The following is a 22,195-nucleotide window of genomic DNA, read 5'->3' on the forward strand; positions in this document are numbered from 1 at the left end:
TGTTACTGGTCCCAAAGAAGGGAAAAGCCTCTCTGTGGAGAAGGTATGGCCATGATTGTTTGTGTGGCTTTCCCCCAGTAAATATGCTACAGTGTAATTTGCTGTTTCCTGCTGATGACAAATGTAATGTGTTGATTAATCCAAGTGTTGTATTGAGCGCCTTACCATGAACCTAGCCCTGTACTGGTTAATGAGATTGACAAAAATGAAGTTAGGGGTTTTTGGTAGGGGTAGTGGGATTCTGGGTGATAGATTTCTACCACCTCAGCCCCCCTCTATCCTCCAAACTCTCTACAATGTTGATGCATTGCTTTTACCATGATGGAAAAGGAAGAAAGGGAGGGACACTGACTGGGCACCTACTATGTACCAGATGTTTCCACGTCATCCTTCCTCTGAGACAGCAGGCTCCATGCAGACAGGGACCACCCGGCTTGCTCACCACCATATTCTCCGTGCCTAGCATGCTGCCTGGTGCATAGTAAGGTCTCAATAGATAACGTGTTTAATGATCAAGAATGACTTGTGCAGAGTTTACAAAGGAGGAGCTGAGGTTCAGAGAGGTTGTGTGACTTGTCTGAGGTTACACAGCTAATGGGATGCAGGGCCAGGATCCTGAGGAAGTTCTTTCTGCTCAGTGCCTGTTCTTCATCCTCCATCCTCACACCCCTTTGTCCAAAACAGCTTATCTTACAAATACATACTTATGTAGTAGTGGTTAAGCAACAATCCTAAGAAGTAGGTGTTAGAATTTCCCCCATTTTACAGATAGGAAAACTGAGGCACTGGTCCGTTAACCAACTTGCCCAGATCACACAGCCAGTAAATGGTAGAACCAGGATTCTAAGCCAGGCATCCTGTCACTGAAACACTTGCAGGTGACCACTCTGCCATGCTACCTCTTGGAGGGGCTGCTGGGTGTTAATCTTATCTTCTCGATGCCCTGGGGAGCCCTGGAGGACCCGGATCATGCCGTCTTTTGTACAGCCCCTGGAGCCCCTGGCACAGCGTTGGGCATGCTGCAGGCCCTCAGTTCAGGCCCTCTTGCTGGGGGGTTTGTTCATCAGGGGAGGCCCCTTAGCTGCTGTTGCCCCATTTAGAAGTTAGTTGGTGGCCCTGGGTTTCTAGTGCAAGGTCATCTCTACCCTTTGAGCCTAGAGCCACCTGTGCATGCCCCACCCCCTCCTGTACACACCTGCCAGCAGCAGATGGCACTTTGAGGATGGGGGGAGGAGGCAAGAGTTGGACTTTGGCCCCTTTATCTGCACTCCTTTCTCCACTCTTAGACAGATGTATGTCCAGAAGTGTATGGCCTGTGTGCACATGGGTATAAATATTTATATATATATATACACACACACACGCACGTGGGCCCACGTGTACAGTGCGTTCCCATGCACATGCCTATGGATATAAGCAGTCCTGTGTGTGAGTGCATATGTGTATCTGGCTGTGGTATGTGTGCTCCTATCCGAGGGTGCAGATGTAGACGTAAGTGTAAGCCGAGTTTATGTGCAGCTTTGCACATGTATGTGATGTGGAAAGACAGAGCACCAAAGTGGAAGGGGCAGCTCCTTGCCTAGTCTCAGTTTCCTCATCTGTAAAATGGGGACAGTAATGGTCCCACACTGGTGGAACAGTGCCAGACACACAAAAAGTACCATAATATTGGCCATCATCATCATTATTATTAATAACCTCCCAGGGGTTGTATGGAGATTCCAACGAAATAATAGCTTTGAGGATCTGGCTCAAGAAATGTTTCTCCCATCATCCTTAGATCAGTTGTCTTTTCTTCTTTCCCCTTGGTTTTATCATCGCAAAGCTAATATAACAATGGTCTAGTTTGGGAAATAGAGGTGGGGTAGGGTGGGCACCTGTCACCTAGAACCCCATCACCCCCCAACACAAGTAGTATTTTCTTTCTTTTTAATTAAGAGGTTTTTTTTTAAATTTATTTTTGGCTGTGTTGGGTCTTTGTTGCTGTGCACGGGCTTTCTCTAGTTGCGGTGAGTGGGGGTTACTCTTCGTTGCGGTGCATGGGCTTCTCATTGCAGTGGCTTCCTTTGTTGCAGAGCACAGGGTCTAGGCGCCCGGGCCTCAGGAGTTGTGGCTCTAGGGCTCTGGAGTGCAGACTCAGTAGTTGTGGCTCGCGGGCTCAACCGCTCCGCAGCACATGGGATCTTCCCGGACCAGGGCTCGAACCCGTGTCCCCTGCATTGGCAGGTGGACTCCTAACCACTGCGCCACCAGGGAAGCCCAATAGTTTTTTTAAATTAATAGTTGCTGTACAATATTTTATGTTACAAATGTACAATATAGTGATTCAGAATTTTTGAAGGTTATACTCCATTTATAGTTACTGTAAAATATTGGCTATATTCCCCATATTGTACAATATATCCATGTAGCTAATTTTATACCTGATAGTTTGTACCTCTCAATCCCCTACCCCTATTTAGTATTTTTATTTCTGCTATTTCTTTCCAGACTTTGTTCATAAGTAAGCTAGCACAAGGCTTGGCACTAGGATGGTGCTTTAAGCACATTTGGATGGATTAACAAACGTTTTTTTTTCAGCTTAGATGACTAAACTGAGTATTTTCTACCCTGCTTTTGTTCCCTTATCATGGGCATTTTCTGTGTGACAGCCAGTAATTTATAATTATTAGAGATAATAGAAGAAAATTAGAAACTTCCCAATGCCCTCAAACTGGGAAATAGTCAATTGAGTTATGGTAGAGTCAACATTAAGAAATGTTGTGGGTTAATAACAGACATATAAGATTCTTTACTTTCTTTGAGACAAGTTAGTGTTTCCATATTAGGAAAGGGGTGTGTCCCAGGATTTATCTATCCCTGGACATGAAGGGTATGCCATTGAAAAAATGAGACTACAGCCAGCCAGAAAATGCAAATCGAAACTACAGTGAGATACTTCTACACACCCACTAGGGCAGCTATAATCAATAAGACAGACGATAACAAGTGTTAGGGGGTGGAGAAATGAGAACACTTGTACACTGCTGGTGGGAAAGTAAAATGGTGGCAGCTGCTTTGTAAAACAGTCCTGGCAGTTCCTCAAAATATTAAAAGTAGAGTTACCATATGACCCAGCAATTCCACTTCTAGGTCTGTACCCATGAGAAATGAAACATATGTCCACTCACAAATGTTCATAGCAGCATTATTCACAAAAGCCAAAGGTGGAAACAACCTAAATGCCATCAGCTGATGCATGGACATATTCAATATGGTCTATTCACACAGTGACTCTTTTCTGGCAATAAAAAGGAATGAAGTACTGATGTGTGCTACACTGTGGATGGACCTTGAAAACATTATGCTCAGTGAAATAGGCCAGACACAAAAGAACTTTGTGTGATTTCCATTTTGTATGATTCCATTTATATGAACTGTCCAGAGTAGGCAAATCCATAGAGACAGAAAATAAATTGGTGGTTGCCTTCGGCCGGGAAGGGCAGGAAATTAGCAGGGAGACGGGGGTGCTAGGGAATGACTGCTAATTGGGGTACAGGGGTTTTGAGGGGAATGATGAGAAAGTTCCAAAATTGTAATGAATATAGTGAAAGCCATTGAATTCTATAATTTAAATTTATAAATTATATAAATTTATAATTTAAATGGGTAAATTTATAGCATGTGAATTTTTAATCTCAATAAAGCTGTTATAATATATTTTTTAAAAGGATGGAAACCCAAGATGACAATGAAAAATAATACACCATCATTTATTAAGAGCATGGACTATGGACCAAGTACTTGGTAATCTCATTAACTTTCACAACACCCTTGGTAGGTTATTTTCCCCATTGTACAGATGAGGATGAGGTTCGGAGGTTTTTGAGTAGTGGCCCCGAGTCACTCAGCTCTTTTGTGGTAGAGCTGTGATTTGAACCCAGGCTCATCTGGAAGGTCCATGCTCAGTCTGAAGTACTTTTTTTTTTTTTTTTTTTTTTTTTGCGGTAACGTGGGCCTCCCACTGTTGTGGCCTCTCCCGTTGCGGAGCACAGGCTCCGGATGCGCAGGCTCAGCGGCCATGGCTCACGGGCCCAGCCGCTCCGCGGCACGTGGGATCTTCCCGGACCGGGGCACGAACCCGCGTCCCCTGCATCGGCAGGCGGACTCTCAACCACTGCGCCACCAGGGAAGCCCTGAAGTACTTTTGTCGTAGTTCCCGTTCAAGATGCCAACCCAGGAGGCTGCTGAACTCACCTCCTCCCACGGACTCACGGAATCTCCAGATACATATGGAAGAGTTTCCTCTAAAAAAACCCTCCAAAACTAGCTGAGTGACCCCTACACATCAAGAGAATGAGAAGAAACTCACATGGAAGCAGGTAGGCGAGGCTGAGACACAATCTCGCCATAAACCCCATCCCTGGCACGGTGTCCCACAAGTGGAAAGGAACTCAAAACCCTGATCTTCTCCCTGAGGAGTGAAGGGTTTGAGCCCCACATATAGCACCCCAACTTTTCAGACCTTCACTTTAAGTACTTTCGTTTTCTTCTTGGAAGGGGCCGGGAGCTGGTGCACCCAGCCGGCTGGACAAACACACAGCTTACAGGACATGTAAGGCCAGGATCTGGGTCTCCTCCTAGTCTCTATCTAGGCCTGGGCAAGCCAGGAGATTATGGTCAGGGCTTTTTATCACTCCCTGAAGGCTTCTCCCAGCATCTCCCTGTTTATGGCCCCTTAAGCAGACACCCAACAAAGGGCTGCCCAAGAGGCCCCAGAACTGGCTTGGCAAACAAAATGTGACTCAGGCCTCTCCAAGGCAGCATTCAAGCCTGGGCCCTGGCAGCTCCCACAACTTCCATCTTTACTATATGGAGATAATAATACATGTGCACTAAGACGTATGGACAAAGATGTTCATCACAGCATTGTTTATAATAGGGGAAAACTAGAAAGAACCTCAATGGTCAACACTGGGGGACTGGTTACCATGCAACAGAACGTACAAGGGATTGATACCATGCAGCCCTTAGAAGTCCTGCAGTAGAAGAATGCTTCCTGACATAGGACGAGGTTCATGTGACAACGTCAAGTGAGAGAAGCAGACACCTGCTAGCCATCCCCACTCCTCACCTCCACCCAGGGCCAACTCCTGCTTGCGTCCTACCATCTAGTCACATTAAACCTCTTATGGTCCCCCGAAAGCCCAGGCTTTCCCTCTTTTCAGGCATTTGCACTTACTGTCCCCTCTGCCTGGAATGTCACTTCCCATCTCTTCCTGCAACTCTTTCAAACTGGCTAACTCTGGTTCAGCCGACAGTCTCAGTGGAAACGTCTCTTCCCCTGGGAAGTACTCTCGGGCATTTGGGCTGGCGCAGGGCCCCTCTGTTCTCTCACCACCCCTGTGGGTCCCCCAGCATGGCATGTGTCACACTCTCTGTGACTGGACATTTAACTTCCTGCTTCTCACATTTGATTGCCAGAAGATGAGGACAGAGACCTCCAGCTCTGTGTGACCATCTCGCAAGTACCATGCTGGTCCAATTTATTGAGGATATCATGCTAATAGGACTTGGTGATCAGTAAGTATTACACGTCTTAGCTGGCTCACTAAGACACACATACACATACACACACACACACACACACGCACATCTATATAATATATGGAGAGAGAGAGAGGGAAGGAGGGAACGGAGGGAGAGAGAGAGAGAGCTCTATGTTGCAGTCTTGGGGCAGAATTCCTTCTTCTCTGGGAAAACTCAGTGCTTGCACTTAAGGCCTTTAGTTCACTGGGGGAGGCCCATCTACCTTACGGAGGGTAACATCCTTTCTTAAAGCCAACTGGTTGTAAATGTTAATCATCTTTAAAACACCTTCATAGAAACATCTATACTTGAACAAACGACTGGGCGCCAGAACCCAGCCAAGTGGACACATAACATTAATCATCACAGACCCTACTCCTGGTACCAATTACTTGATCAACCGAGACTCTTACTTGGAAACAAAAGAAACCACTCTGGTTCAAACAAGAGAGATTTATCTAAGATATTTGAGAGACTCTCCATAAAGGCCAGAGTATAAGACCTTTCTTCTTTCCTAATATAAGCATTGAAAGTTAAAAAATTCCCCTAGACGTTGCTTTAGATGCATCCCACAAGTGATGATACACTGTTTTCATTTTTCACTTAGTTTGAAATAGTTTCTAATTTTCTCCATGATTTCTTCTTGGATGCCTGAGTTATTTATAAATGTATAAATACATTTCAAAATATCTGTGTTTATTTAGATATAGTGTTATTAATATATAATTCCATTCCCCTGTGATCAGAGAAGACACTGTAAGATTTCAGTATTTTGAAATGTACAGAGACTAGCTGGAGGCAGAGCATAAGTCTGCCCTGGTGAAGGTGCCACATGCACTTGAAGAGAAGTCGTTGGGTTTAATGAACTATAAATGTCAGTTAGCTCAAGGTGGTTGCTGGTATTATTTAGATCATCGGGTTTTTACTGATTTGGTGTGTTACTAGTTGACTTATCATTGACTGAGAAACAGCTATTAAAATCTCCAACTATTGACATTTGTACACACATGTTCTCAGCGACATTATTCACAACAGCCAAAAGGTGGAAGCAGCCCAAATGTCCACTGATACATGAATGAATAAACAGAATGTGTATATACATACAATGGAATATTATTTAGCCTTAAAAAGAAAGGAGGACTTCCGTGGCGGCACAGTGGTTAAGAATCCGCCTGCCAATTCAGGGGACACGGGTTTGATCCCTGGTCCGGGAAGATCCCACATGTTGTGGAGCAACTAAGCCTGTGTGCCAAAACTATTGAAGCCTTCCCACCCTAGAGCCCACGCTCTGCAACAAGAGAAGCCACTGCGATGAGAAGCCCGCGCACTGCAACGAGGAGTAGCCCCCGCTCACCGCAACTAGAGAAAGCCTGCACGCAGCAACGAAGACCCAACGCAGACAAAAATAAATAAATAAATAAATTTTAAAGAAAGAAAGGAAATTCTGACACATGCTACAACATGGCCTTACATCATGCTAAGTGAAACAAGCCAGTCACAAAAAGATGAGAACTATATGATTCTGCTTATATGAGGTCCCTAGAGTAGTCAGATTCATAGAGATAGAAAGCAGAAGGGTGGGATTAGCAGATGCAAACTATTACATATAAGATGGATAAGTGACAAGGTCCTACTGTGTATCACAGGGGACTATATACAATATCCTTTGATAAACCATAATGGAAAAGAATATGAAAAAGAATGTATATATAAGTATAACTGAATCATTTTGCTGTACAGCAGAAATTAACACAACATTGTAAATCAACTATACTTCAATAAAATAAAATATATGCAAGCATATATATGTATGTATATATATATATATATATATATATATATATATGTATATATGTATAAAAGAAAAAGAGAGATAGTAGAAGGGTGGTGGCCAGGATCTGTAGGGGAGGGGGAATGGGGAGTTGTTTGATGGGTAGTGTTTCTGTTCTACAAGATGAAAAAGCTTTGGCGATCAGTTGGACAAAATATAAATATATATAACACGGCAAAATTATACACTTAAAATGATTAATATGGTAAATTTTATGTTATGTGTATTTTACCATTACAATTTAAAAATTTTTTTAAAAATCTTCAACTGTTATTGTAGATTCTATTTCTGCCTTCAATTCTGTCAAGTTTTGAATTGTGCATTTTAAAGTTTAGATACTAGACACATATACAGTTATAACTGGCATAGCTTCCTGATGAAACGACCTACATTGATTATAGACAAAAAACAATATTATTCTCATATACACAGATTGGAATTCCCTACTTCCAGCCACTTCATGTGGTGATTAAAAGCATGAGCTCTAAAGTCAGAGAGTCCGATTATGCCACCTATCTGTTGTATAACCTAGAAAGGTTATTTAATTTCTTTGAGCCTCAGTTTCCTCATCTGTAAAATGGGCTTCATAGCTGTATCTATTTCCCAGGATTGTCATATAGATTAAGCATAAACAGCACCCAGCCCAGAGCCTAGTACGCAGTAAGCACTAAAGGTGTGTCAGCCATCATCATCATCATTGTCATCATCATCGTTGTCATCACATATGTATGTGTGGATAGAAATCATAATGGATGAGGAAGGCTTTGGAAGGCAAGTCGTAAGAGGAATCTTTGAAGGAAGCCAGGTAATCCTGGGCAGAGACGAACATGAGCACTGGCCTCACGTGTCTGCAGAGCTATAATGAGATGGGAAGAAGCAACCAATTATTTCTGGGGACCCTAGGGAAGATGATGACCCAAGAAGGAACCACAGACAGTGGTCAGCCTGAAGGAAGAAGCCACCACCAGAGTTTTGACCTATGATAGTGTCAGATTTGGGGGAGGAAGTGAGCTCCCCAAGCCAGGAAGTGTGCAGAGCTAAGGCTCGGTGGGCAGATATCAGGGAGAGGATTCCTGCACTGGTGGGAGGTGGAGGAAATGACTTATGAGGTCCTGTCTTTGGCCTTGGTCTCTCTGGATAAGGCTCTGAAGGTTCCATCCCCTCTTTGGCCACAGCCAGTGACTAGAGGCCATTTCAGGATTATGGGCAATACCCTTCGCTCCTCCTCTGTCTGTCCTCTGTGTGATTCTATTCCTTGATCACAGCCAAGCTCCCACCCCACTACCTCTGGGCCTTTGCACATGTCATATCCACTCCAAAGAAGTGCATCCAGGTTTTGTGGACCTGAAACTTACAAAGCTGGGAGACCTCCTTTAAGGAAAAGAGAACAAAAAATCAGATAAGAATGTGAGTATTTAGAACCAGAAACAAAACCACAACGAATTTTTTGTGTGTGTGTGTGAGGCCAGCGTTGTTTTGTTTTTACTATTTTCATTTTTTAAATCTTTTTCAACAGAAACAGACTCACAGACATAGAGACACACAATAGAGACACACATAAAGACCACAATAGATTTGTGGTTGCCAAGGGTGAGAGGGGGTGGGGGAGGGATGGAATGGGAGTTTGGGATTAGCAGATGCAATTTATTATACATAGAGTGGATAAACAAGGTCCAACTATATAGCACAGGGAACTAACTATATTCAATATCCTATGATAAACCATAATGGAAAAGAATATGAAAAAGAATGTACATATACATATAACTGAATCACTTTGCTGTACAGCAGAAATTAACACAGCATTGTAAATCAACCATATGTCAATAAGATAAAATTTTAAAAATAATAAATAAATCGTCATCTTTTTCAAGTGATATTGGTTTTTCAATTGATTGAGGTGATATCAGGTATCTGTTTAAAATAAATTTGAGACATGCGCTCCATGAGGGCAAGGAGTTTTGTCTTATTTGTCCACCTCTGTTATCTCCCAAACCTCAACAGTGCCTAGACAAGTAGATAATTGGTAAATATTTGTTTAATGAAATTAATTAAAAATAATAAGCAGATGATAGCATAAGTGTACCTAAATATGGCAAAATTTGCGATGAAAAACCACAATGAATTTTTAAAAGCTGATGAACACTAGACAATATCTAGAAAAATAACATAATGTTTACATTTATCACCTGATACACCTCTATAACATTTTTATTCCTACCTTTTGGCTGTATACTTTTAGGATAACCTCTTCATATGACATTGATTTTGTAATGTCATTTTCTTTTCTTTTTAAAAAATTTTTATTTATTTTTGGCTGTGTTTGGGTCTTCATTGCTGCACGCGGGCTTTCTCTAGTTGTGGCGATCGGGGGCTACTCTTTGTTGCAGTGTGCTGGCTTCTCATTGCAGTGGCTTCTCCTGTTGCAGAACACAGGCTCTAGGTGCGCAGGCTTCAGTACCTGTGGCTCGCGGGCTCCAGAGCGCAGGCTCAGTAGTTGTGGCACACGGGCTTAGTTGCTACGTGGCATGTGGGATCTTCCCGGACCAGGGCGCGAACCCGTGTCCCCTGCCTTGGCAGGTGGATTCTTAACCACTGTGCAGCCAGGGAAGTCCCAATGTCATTTTCTTTAGAGAAAATAAGAAGATAATTTAGCCTTTTCTCTAGCACAGTTGACCAAAAGGTTTTTTTGTTTGTTTGGTTGTTTGTTTTAATTGTTGATAGTTTAGAAAAGTTTCTTTCAACTTCACAACTCATTATGGGTGAGGTCATAAAATTTTAGGATTGTTGTCAAATTTAGAAAAACATCTATCAAGTTTCTTTCACAGAGGAAGTGTAAGATTTCAGGACTTTTCATGTTTCCTTGATCATTAATCTTAAAAATCCTTTGAATAAGGTGCCACCTGTTAATCAGTTTGTTGTCATTGTCCTTTTAGCAATGATGTATTTTGAGTTTTGTTATTTTCATCAATACAGTATTCCGTGACAACTTCCCCTTAGCTGCTAGCTCCACAAAAATGCCACCGCCGTGCCAGCAATACCCCAAATGCGGGGAAGTATGACCGAGGGGGAAGTCAAAGAGAAAAGAGGCAGCATTCTTATTCAGCTGCAGTTAAATTAGCTTACTTTGGCAAACTCTACACCTTGTGATCCTGAGTGTGCCTTGCTTGGGCCCCTCCCAGGTCACTGGAAGATGTCTGGCAACTGAGGGGCTCTGGAGCTTAAGCTTTGTAGCTTCATGGTAAGCCTGGTAAATCCATTTCTGCCTCTTCCCAGAATGGAGACTCTGCTCCGCCTACCGCTGTTGCATGTGGGTTACAGCTTCTCATCTTGTCAATCTCTGTTCAATCATCACTTCATCCAGGAGGCCTCCAAAATAGGTTAGCTGCCCCATGAGGCTGGAGGCCACGTCTGTCTGTCTAGCTCACCCTGTCCCCTCCGTATACTTGGAGCAGAGCCAGGTACATAGTACAACCATAGACTCCAAAGGCTGAAGTGACCTGCCGAGTTCACCCAGACAGTAACTGTCAGAGCTGGGAGTCAACCAGGAAGGAAGGAAGGACGGGAGAGAGGGAAGGAGGAACTCCAGCTTCCCAGACAGCCTGCAGGCCTCGGACATAGAACTGTGTTTCCTGCCAGACCCCTTCAGAGCCCGAGCTGGCCGGCTTCCCTTCCTCCATCCTGGGTGGCTGATCAGGAACCCCCAGAGGAGGTCATCTGAGTCCTAGAGCAGAAATCTCTCTCCCCAGCACCATAGAAAAGTGAAGCATAGAAAAGAGTGTGAACCTGGGTTTGAATCTCCCGGCCACTTCTTAGCAGCCCTGTAGCTTTGGGCAAGTTGGAATCATCTCTCTATGCTTCGTTCCATATCCTCATTTCTAAAATGAGCCTTATGACCTCCCCTCCCCCCCACAGGGCTGGCTGGAGGACCTTAGACAGCGTTAGATTAGAGGAAGTTTTCTGGCCCTGGAGACAGCACCAAGTTGCAGGGCTCTCTTTGGTTTTGGCTTGTTTGAATTTAATTTTTATTTTATATTGGAGTATAGTTGATTTACAGTGTTGTGTTAGTTTCAGGGGTACAGCTAAGTGATTCAGTTATACATATATCCATTCTTTTTCAGATTCTTTTTTCATATAGATTATTAGAGAATATTGAGTAGAGTTCCCTGTGCTATACAGTAGGTCCTTGTTGATTATCTATTTTATATATAGTAGTGTGTATATGTTAATCCCTAACTCCTGATTTATCCCTCCCTCCATGTTTCCCCTTTGGTAAGCATAGGTTTGTTTTCAAAGTCTGTGCAGGGCTCTCTTTGTGAACCAGGGTCTAAGCAGAACCCTTTCCTTCTCTCTCCAGCCTGAGCCTGTCTCAAGCCCCCATCCCCACCCCAGTCCCTTGAGGGTCCTTCCAAAGCTTCTGCTTCTGCTTCTTCTTGGCTGATGTCAACCAAGATGACCAACCTGCTTGTTATGGTAAAGTAACTCCGGACTGAGCATGTATTCTGCCCTCCCACCTGCCTCTTGATTTGAGGGGATGAAGGGTACACCTCTGTCATGGGTGAGCCTCACACGCACAGAGGTCAGAAGATGGCTGCCTCTGGATTATGAATTCCTCTCAGTGGGCCATTCCTTTCTCACCAAGTGTCCCCAGCACCCAGCACAGGGCCTGGCCCAGGGTCACACCCAGTAAACGCTGGCTGGGAATTAAGGGAGATGCTGGGACAACTGACTGTCCCAAAGCAGTCGCCCCTGGCTCACCACAGTGGCCACTGGGGAACAAGGGGTAATGTATCTACTGTGTGCCAGGCACCAAGCTCAGCTTTGCTACCTGCTTCTCTTGTTTCTCCGATGCCCTGAAAAATAGGTACTACCATCCCCATTTCACAGAGGTGGAGACTGAGGCTCAGCCAGGACAAACCACTTACTTGAGCCCACCCATATGGTAAAGCTTGGAGGGGATATTCCAATCAGGGCTCCTGGCTCTGCTTACTGCTCTCCCTATTAGTCCTTAACCTAGAATTCCCCCCAGGAAGTCATTTTTTCCTGTTAAGGAATGCTCCTCTGTTAAAATGTAGTACTATGGCAAATGAGTCTAAAATTACATTTTAAAAATTGAACACTATTTTCTACCCAGGGGTAAAAACAACTGTGAGCTCCTCAAGGGAAGGAATGGGTTTTTTTTCGTTGTTGTTGTTCTTGTATCCTCACTGCCTGTCACAAGGTCTGGCATGGAGTAGGATTTCAACAGACGTTTGTTGAATGACTGTGTGAACGTGTGAGTGAGTAAATGAAAACAGCCATCTCACCAATCAATGGCCCATCCCTGTAGAATCATAGCTCATTTGGGCAAGATGAGACCCTCTAACCTAGTGGTCACAGACGTAGCATGTGGGCTATACAGTTCATAAGAAGGCTTTGTTTAATCCACATAATATCTTTAAAATTTTTTAAATTACTTGTCAATATTTTAAAATTAGGTTTCACATAAAATCTAGATTTTCACCTTGTGGCAGAGACTTTCGCCAAAAGTCTACCTTTCTCCAAACCCATACTCTGTTCTTCCCTGCACAGAGCAAGACTCTGTTTCCCAGCCTCCCTTGCGGTTACGATGATCATGTGATTACATTCTAGCCAGTGGAATGTGGGCAGGAGTAATATGTAGCACTTTGTGCCCAGTTCCTAAAACCGCCCTCCCAATCCTCCACACTCTTTTCTGGGTCTGTGGGGCAGGTGCAAAAGATCCAGGGGAGACTCCTAGGCCTTAGGAGATGGCAGAGCCAAAGATGAAAGGAACGGGGTTCATCCATGGTTGTGTGGAGCCTCCACATTGGACTATGGTGGGAACAGGAAACACATCTTTACAATATTAAGGCCATGTGCTTTGGGATTTTTTGTTACAGCAGCCTTTCCTGACTAATACATCTTCTCTTGAAAAATCCGAAATCTGGCAACACAGGGCTTACTTTTCTACGTGACAATGATGAGCTGGACTTTTGTAGCTGTTGTGCCCTTCAGCCCAGCTGGCATTTTCTAGCTCACCTGATCCCTGCTCTCAGTCTGCCTGCCTTCTAGAGCTACTTGATTTTGCAGCTTCTGCTCAAATTCAATCTCTTCCTCAAACATATGGGGAAATTGAGGCACAGAGGGGACAAGGGGCCAGCTTCAGGTCACAGTATGTTGGAGATAGAGCTGAAACTTGGACTGAAGTCTCCTAATTCCTACTCCAGTCTTCTTCCTTGGGATCTTTCTTAGGAAGTGACAAAAGAGGGAGCTGTTCCAAGTCTAAGGCCCTTTTGGGGTGGAGGGGGAGTTAGGTGGGCAAGATGGAGAGGGGGCACCCCAGATGGTGGAGGGGGTGAAAAGAGGAAGGGAAACCCTGACTCCCCTGTGACTCCAGTTGGCATAAGGCTTAGAAATGCCCGACAGGCAGTGAGGAGCTGGGCCTGCAGGTCTGGTTCAGAAACCTGACTCTAATCGTCCCCGTCCCTCTCCCTCTAGGGAAAGGGCCCGTGTCCTTGATTGCCTAAGCTCCACTGACAAGAAGCAGGAATGAATTCTCCCTCCCAGACAGTCAAATCCCGAAAGAAATGAATCTGCAAATTAACATCCCATGTTGAGGTAGCTGTGCCAGGAATGTCCAAGTGGTGAGGGCTGGGAGGGAACCCTGTGAGGTGTGGACAGAGCCATCTTGGTGAGCCCTCTCTCTTTTTTTTTTGCGGTACGCGGGCCTCTCACTGTTGTGGCCTCTCCCGTTGCGGAGCACAGGCTCCGGACGCGCAGGCTCAGCGGCCATGGCCGGTGAGCCCTCTCTTAGTGGCTGGGCTGGGCTGGGGCTTCGCCTCCCCCTCAGTCACTCTAAATATGGCAAAATTAGTCACTCTAATTCCCTAATACCTTGAGCACCTGTCAAACATACGTTTTCTGGAGGGCTTGGAGAAAACGCACCTCACCTGAGGAAACTTCCTGGCATCCCTTCCCACGCTTTCCTGCAAGGGAGAGAGCGTCTGCCATGGAGATTATTGTGGATGCCCAGGGGCGGCTGAGAAGCCACAGATCCTTCTTGGGCTCCATGATCTCGCCTACCCAGACCAGACTCCCGCCTGGATCCCACGGCAGCTTTGCCAGAAGCATCGTTTGCTCATACCTTCTCCAAGGCTTACCCTCCCCTCCTCCACTGAGGGCCAGCTGTCTTCCCCAGCTCAGACTGGGAAAGGCTCTTGGAGACTTGAGTTTGCATCCAACACTCCCCCTCCACTGCCGCCATATTGAAAGGAACAGAGAGAAATCACTAAGTTGAGGGCCTGGGTAGAGAAAGAAGAAAAGAGAGTCCCCTCTGTCTGTGAAGTGTGTTCAGAGCTGTTGGTGCAGAAAGGCTTTGCTTGAAAACTCCATGAACCCAAAAGAGCCTTGGGCACAAAAGCTCTGAGTTGCTCTCAAGAAGTGATTACATAGCAGTTACACCGGATGTGCATTAAACACTAACAACACAAACCCTTACAGAGGCCTACAATACCTTACTCAACTTGCTGGTGGGAGACAGAAAGTCTGAGCAAAATAATTTAAGTTTAGCACCCAAACTCATTTGGTGGCAAAAACCCAACCTGATCGGTTGTATGAATACGCATACATTATTCTCAGCAGAAATATTAATGTGTTTAATTATGGCATGCTAACCCAGACCCTCAACTAATATCTTTTTTTAAAGTTTTTTATTTTATATTGGGGTATAGTTGATTTACAATATTGTGTTAGTTTCAGGTTATACAGCAAAATTGTTCAGTTATACATATACATATGTCCATTCTTTTTCAGATTCTTTTCCCATATAGGTTATTACAGAATACTGAGTAGAGATCCCTGTGCTATATAGTAGGTCCTTGTTGGTTATCTATTTTATATATAGTAGTGTGTATATATTAATCCCAAACTCCTAATTTCATCCCCCCCACCACTAGTGTCTTACTATAACATATGGCATGTGCTTTCTAAAACCCCCAAACTCCCCAAATCCCAAAATGCATGAGGGCCCTGAGACATCGGTGTTTTAGATAAGGAATTGGGGCACTTATACAGTCTAAGTGCTTTACGTCCATTAACCCACTTAACCCTTGCAATAACCCTATGGGGTAGAACTTAAGATTCTTCTTCCTATTTTATAGATGAGGAAACCGAGGCAGAGAGAGGTGAAGTGACTTGCTTCACAGCTGGTGTTGGGGCTGGCGTTTGGACCCAGGCATCCCAGTTCTAGAACTCTCTGAACCACTCCACCATCTGCCTTGCTAGGCAAGGTGGGGGTGGGGTGGGTGGGAAACAGAAAACAACCATTTTAAGCCTCATGTGCAACAAGTACACACCCAGGAGGGCATACAAGGGGCAAACCTGCTGCCACAGGTGTTCTTGATGGTAAGCCAGCCATCCAGGTTGCCCTGGTACTGTCCTGGATTCAGCACTGGAACTCCTGCATCCTAGAAAACTCATCAGGCCCATGCAGCGGGGATGGATGCTCACCCTGGTTCTTGGGGACCACGTGCCTCTTCTCTTATGAGTATTGTGAGCCTCAGGACCCACCGAGGGGGATTCTGGGGTCTGGGAATGCGTATTGGTCATACAACATGGTTTCTGAACCCAAACAAGGATCTCCTGTGGGCACTTAAGCAAGACATGGGGAGGAAACCCTGGAGGAGGTGCCGGCTGTGTCAGAGTCACCCAGCAGCAGCGTGTCTGTCTCCACCTCAGCACCTTCCTGAGGGGTTTACAAGAACGAAGGAACTCTATCAGGTTTTCCCCTTGAGTGCTGACTTTGGACTCCATTGTAAACACAGTGGGGATACCCTTGGGAGGAGATTTGCTCTGATGTTCCAATTTAGAGATGACTGGCTCACACCCCCAGCTTAGAATTTTAACTCATTAAAGCCCACCCCGACTTCTCAGGAATGAGCCACACCAGAGACTCATAGCCACCTGCCACGGGCTTGCCCAGTCGTGTCTAAGTGCAAAGAAGAAAGAGGCAAGACCCCTGCCCTTGAGAAGCAGGTCTGGGGCCGTAGAGGCAGGAGATAAGCGTACCCCGACTCAGAGGGGGAGAAAGAGAGCCCCATGCGCTGAGGGTCCCGCGGGCTCCTGGAGCTGGTGAGGAAGAAGGGGGACTGGCATGGGAATGCTATACAATCCTTCTACTGCTGAGGGCTGCCCGAGTGAAGGATGCAGGCTGGAGGCTGCCAGTTAAACGTGGCAGACTGAACAGATAGATTTACCTTCACTGTTCTCTGGAGTTCCAGTATGAGGACATAAAGGCATTAAAAAAAAAAAAATGCACACCTGTCCGCTGGAACAAAGAGACCGTGTGAGAAGATGACAGCAGATAAGAGGAGTCAACCACATTCTGGAAGCTGGAAAGCAGATGGTGAGTGGGGACTGACTTAAGAAACCCAAGAGGTTGAAACCTGACAATTTAGGGGGAGCCATCAGGACACAAGACAATTTAAGATCTTCAGAAAGTCTCAGGGGTCGGAGGGACCGGGAATCTCCAAAGGCCGAGTACAGAGCAGAATTAAAACCAGAAAGGCTGGTGGGTAACCATCTGTGGGACAACTGGATTTCGTCTACCCCAGCTGGCACAGGCAGGGCATGACCCTTCCTCACCGGAGCAGGAGGCTCCCTCTCGGGAGAGGCTGGACCGTGATGATCTGAGAGAATGTACAGCAAGGCTCAGCACAGGGCCGGGAATCTAGCAGGTCCTTGGTAAGTTGCTGCTGTCATTATTCTATTCAGCTGGCCTCTTTCTGTCTTGTTCTCTAATTTTCTTTTGGTCGGAAAGAGACTCAAAGACATGAGGCAGAAAGGTGAAGTGGGCGGCAGAGGCTAGCTGCCTGGTAACACCTCCTCCAGCTAACCACATGCCCTCCTCACACACTAGGCTATTTGCCTTCTAATATCTACTACCTTCTTTTTCTTTAGTAACAGAATCTCCCTTTTTAGATAGCTACCTTGCCCCCTAGCTCCAAGGCATTTTCCAGTCTCTTTTGCAATTAGGTGTGGCCATGTGACTATATAAATAGTAGTGTTGTGAGCAAGTCAGGAAGTATCTTTATAAGAGAAATGGTCTTCCTCCACTCTGCTCTCTGGGCTGCAGATGTGATGGCCAGTGCTCCAGCAGCCGTACTGCACAATGAGGAAAGGGGCCACTTGCTAGGGATGGCAGAAAGAGAGATGGAAGGAACCATCTTCATGGAGTTGCCATACCAGCCTGCACTGCCAACCTTTGGACTTCTTTCACAGGACAGAGAAATAGACTTCTTTCTTATTTTGGCTACTATTATTTTAGGACTTTCTGTTGTGCGCATCTGATTCCGATCCTATAAACTTAAGTTGGGGGCAACCCCTCCCTTGTTGTCCTCTTTCCTATTCAGAGATCCTAGAAGATGAGAATCAGCAGAGACCTTAGCTGTTATGGAGTCCACGGGGCCAGGGGCAAAATCTGGCCCACAGATGTTTTCTTTAGCTCATACAAAGTTTTTAAAATCAGGAGCTATTTGAACACATTTTGAACATTAAAATGGGAATATTTGGCTTTTCTTGAATAACTGGAGGATCTGGCAACACTGAATTAATTCAGCACGGCAGGATTTAGTTGGAGCATCTGCTCCCTCATGAGCAATCCCCGCTTCTATTGCTAATATATATATATATTAAATTTCTATAATATCTATAAGGTATATATATAATATAAAATATCTATAAGGCATATGTTCTATAATATGTAAGGTATATATATTACAAATATAATATTTTATAGATACACATAATCCTATATTATATATAAATCATATATAATCATATATAATCCTATGAGCTAGTTTTATATATATATATATATATATATATATATATACACACACACGCACACACACACACACGTTATCCTATATGCTAGATATGTATATGGGTTACCCTATGAGCTAGGTATGTTATATATATACGCACTACCCTATGAGCTTGGTATGTAAATGTGTGTCCCCACTCAACAGATGAGGAATTTGAGGCTCAGAGAAGACTTGCCTAGGTCACAGGTCACAAAGCTGGAAGCAGTGGAGCCAAGACTCCAGTCTGCATTCCATGCTGGCTCTGTCAGCCTTTGAGTTTGCAACCCTTGACGTCCCAACCCCTTGCTCAGAGTTTCTCAGAGGAAGACAACAGAGCCAAAGAGGAAGAAATGCTTAAGGACCCTCTTGTCCTGTTGTGGCCCCCCTGCTGCACTGCAACTTGGGATTGGGACTTTCCTCTCCATATCCTGTGACTGGCACAGAGCCAGCTGGGGAACTATGTGCTGAACAAATGAGGTAACCCACTGTCAGTCACGCAGAGCCAGATGCGGAGCTGGGATGCAAACCCAGGGCTCCTGCCTGCCCGCCCAGGGCTCTTCCAGACCTGGTTGCCGCCCAACCTATCCTGTTTTCTTCAGATGCTGACAGAGGTCAAGAGCACAGGTTGAGGTCTAGCGTATTTACACTCAAAACTCCAGCTTCACGTCTCACCACTTTGAGCCTCGGTTTCTGCACCAGTGAACGGAGCTAATCACTTACCTCATAGGGCCGCTGCGAGAATTTGATGAGATCACACACATACCTGCTTGCGATAACCAGCACCTAATAGATACTCAATAAATAGGAGCTATTATTGTGATACGTATTTTGTATGAGTGTGTGGGGTTAAGAGGGATTAATTTGCCTATGTCTTGAAATCCTTTCCCTTATGCTTTGACTTGCCCTCCCTTAACCCAAGGCAGCCTGAGCCCTTCATAGGACTGGACACAAGGTCACGCTCAGGCGAGGGCTTCCCGTATATCTCAGGAGCTTGTGAACAATGATCTGAATTGTCTACCACCTTCCATCATTCCACCAACATATAACGAGCTCCTACTCTCCAGCAGGCCCTGGGCCAGGGCTGGAGATGTAGGAGAAGTTGAACGTGTCCTGCCTTTGAAGACTATCTACCTGGCTGGTGAGGTTAGACAAGGTCCCATGACTCTGATACATGGAAGATGATGACAAGTCTTATGGGAAGGGGAGCAAAAGGGCTCTACCTTCAGGAAGATGCATTCCCACTCCAGCAGAGACTGCTAGATGCTCATCCACATCCGGGCTCTCCGCTCCTTCCCAGCCTGGACTACTACATTTCCCAGTCTCCCCTGCAATTCAGTGTGGCCACATGACCCAGTTGTGGTGATTGAACGTGGACTGAAGAGTTGTGGGCTACTTCTGAGCCTGGCCCCTCAAAAGCCCCAACACTGCTTAATACTCTCTTCCCCCTCTGAATGGCTGGAATAAAGATGACCCCCAGGGTAACCTTGAGACCCAGGTGTTGTAGATTCAGAAGGACTGAGTGGAGAGTTTCTGCCCACCCAGAATTGTTACATGAACAAGAGCTCTACTTCTAGCATATTTGCCAGGTATTTGTAACAGTCTGTGTGTTACAGTAACCACCGTTACCCTAATACATCTGCCTTGAAAGTCAGAATTTTTTCATTATGTAACTTTTCCCCTTCACAACTTTAACAATTACATTTAGTGCTGTAGTACTAAGTTACCAATGTTATTGTCACAACTTAATTCTTTAACTGGAGATAATACTCCTGGCCAGGATTGTTTCAGACTGGGATATTCTTATTCATTAGTTCTGTGGGGTTCTTTTTGTTTGTTTTTTGTTGGTTGTTGTTGACTGGAATTAGATCTTAAACTAGATTTTTCAGGAAGGGTATGAGAGTTACAATTCCTGCGTGTTTGAAAATAGATCTCGCTTCTCTTCACCCAGGAATGATGTACTTTGTGGATAATGAATCTGGGGGAGGGTATCTCTCTCCATCCCTCCTCCAACTCTGTAGACATTGGCCCACTGTGTACTGACATGGAGAAATTCAAGGCCAGCCTGTATCACTGAGGGTCCCAGCAGGAACCAGGCGACACATTCAAACTGAGTAATTGAGGAGAGTTTAATAAAGGGATTATTTACATTCAGTTATAAAATGAATAAAGTCTGAGGATCTAATGTATAATACGGTGGCTATAGTTGATAACATTATTGTATAATTGATGCTTGCTAATAGAACTTAAATGTTCTCACATGCAAAAAGAGGTAAATATGTGAGGTGATGGATGCATGCCTTAACTTAATAGGGAAAAATCCTTTCAAAATGGATACGTATATCAAATCATCCCATCGTACACTTTAATCTTACTATTTTGTCAATTATACCTTGGTAAAGCTGAAAAAATACTAAATTTGTATAATTTACAAATTATTTATTTACAAAGAAGTAGGTAGGTGTAGCTGTCAGTGCACTGCCCATATGTCCTCAGCAATGACCTCTACGTGGCAACAGCTGCTTCCTACTAATACCTGAGTCAGCATCTCTCTCTCTCTCTCTCTCTCTCTCTCTCTCTCTCTCTCTCTCTCTCTCTCTCTCTCTCTCTCTCTCTCTTCTCTCTCTCTCCTCTCTCTCCCTCCCTCTCTCCCTCCCTCCCTCCCTCCCTCCCTCCTTCCCTCCCTCCCTCCCTCCCTCCCTGTGTTGAGCAACCTACAAACTCCAGGAACGGAACACCCCGGAGCAGCCCTCCAACAATGACAGTCGACCGTGGGTGGACAAACCTGGCAGCCTCCTTGCTCCTCAGTTGGATTAGCTCTGGGACACATTCTTCGTTCATCTCCGAGTTCCTCTGAGGGACTGAGCTCCAGTTGTCCTGTCTGGTAAGCTGTCTGGATGTATTCGCTTCTCTCACGTCCTGTCTCACTTCTGCCCTCCCCTTCCCATGTTTCCTGGGATCTCTTCCCAAATAAACTACTTGTGCTCAAATCTTTATCTCAAGCTGTGATTTTGGGGGGACCCTAACCCAGAGAGCAGAGTTTAGGGAAAGCAATGAAGGCTAGTGCAGTAGCCCAAGGGGCAGGAGGGAACCTGGAGAGGGAATGGTGCGGAGAGGACCACCTGTTGGGAGCCTTGACCTTGGTAGAGAGACACAGTTGACCCAGTGACTGTGGAGGGAGAGAGGGAATAAACATCCTGACTTCTCCGTCCTCCCACCTTCCGATCTCCTGCTGGTGCCCCCTATCAACCAAACCCCACCAGAAGCCAGAGAGCAAGCGAGCCTATTGGTGTTTCCATAGTGGTCAGGCTGCCTGGCACAGCAGTAGCGAGAAGGGCAGAAAGTGCATCTGGAGGGCCAAACAGAAGATGTGCAGCACACAGCCTGATTTTTTTCCTTTGCATTTGACTTGCTTGGAAAGCATAATCTCGATAGTCCAGGATCTGGGAGAAGGCTTTTCCAGGTGTCAGGATGGAGTAAACTAAGGGGCAGGGACTGGAGGAGCTGGGGTGTGTTGGAGCCAGCGGTTGTTATCTACGGCTGCCTAACAATCCACCCCAAGACTTTAGTGGCTCCAAGTAACAGCCAGTTATTATATACGCAATTGTGTAGGTCAGGACTTTGGGCTGGGCTCGCCTGGGTAATTCTTCTGTTCCACATATTCAGCTGGCAGCTGTTCTGGTCTGGAGGGTCCAACGTGGCTCCACTAGTGTGTTTGGTTTCTTGGTGGAGATGCTGGAGAGGCTGGTGGACTAAAATGACTATACGTGGGTTCTCTTAGTGTGATGATCTCAACATACTTGGATTGCCTACACAGTGACTCTGGGTTCCCAGAAAGAATGTTCAAGAGGTCCCAGTGGCAGCTGCAAGACTTCTTATGACCTAGGCTCGAAGTCCAGGAATGTCACCTCCACCACATTCTATCAAACAAGTCACT

Source organism: Phocoena sinus, chromosome 15, assembly GCF_008692025.1.
Source record: "Phocoena sinus isolate mPhoSin1 chromosome 15, mPhoSin1.pri, whole genome shotgun sequence".
In the NCBI taxonomy this organism is placed as follows: domain Eukaryota; kingdom Metazoa; phylum Chordata; class Mammalia; order Artiodactyla; family Phocoenidae; genus Phocoena; species Phocoena sinus.